Consider the following 232-nt stretch of genomic DNA (forward strand, 5'->3'; position numbering starts at 1 on the left):
GATTTATGAATGAATCCGCTAATTAATGCATCTCATTCATCTTCTTCCGTCCATGAACAGGGTTGTTTACATATATCCACGCATGTTTTATACACGTTCTCTCTCTAAGGAGACCTCGAGACGGCTGAAAACAATACGAGACTCGTTTTCAGTGACGTAATGATGACGTGTTGAGTTACGTCATAAAGGGGCCTATGTCGTGACTTCGAATGTCATTGGTCAGTTCTTGTGA

Source organism: Penaeus monodon, chromosome 28, assembly GCF_015228065.2.
Source record: "Penaeus monodon isolate SGIC_2016 chromosome 28, NSTDA_Pmon_1, whole genome shotgun sequence".
In the NCBI taxonomy this organism is placed as follows: domain Eukaryota; kingdom Metazoa; phylum Arthropoda; class Malacostraca; order Decapoda; family Penaeidae; genus Penaeus; species Penaeus monodon.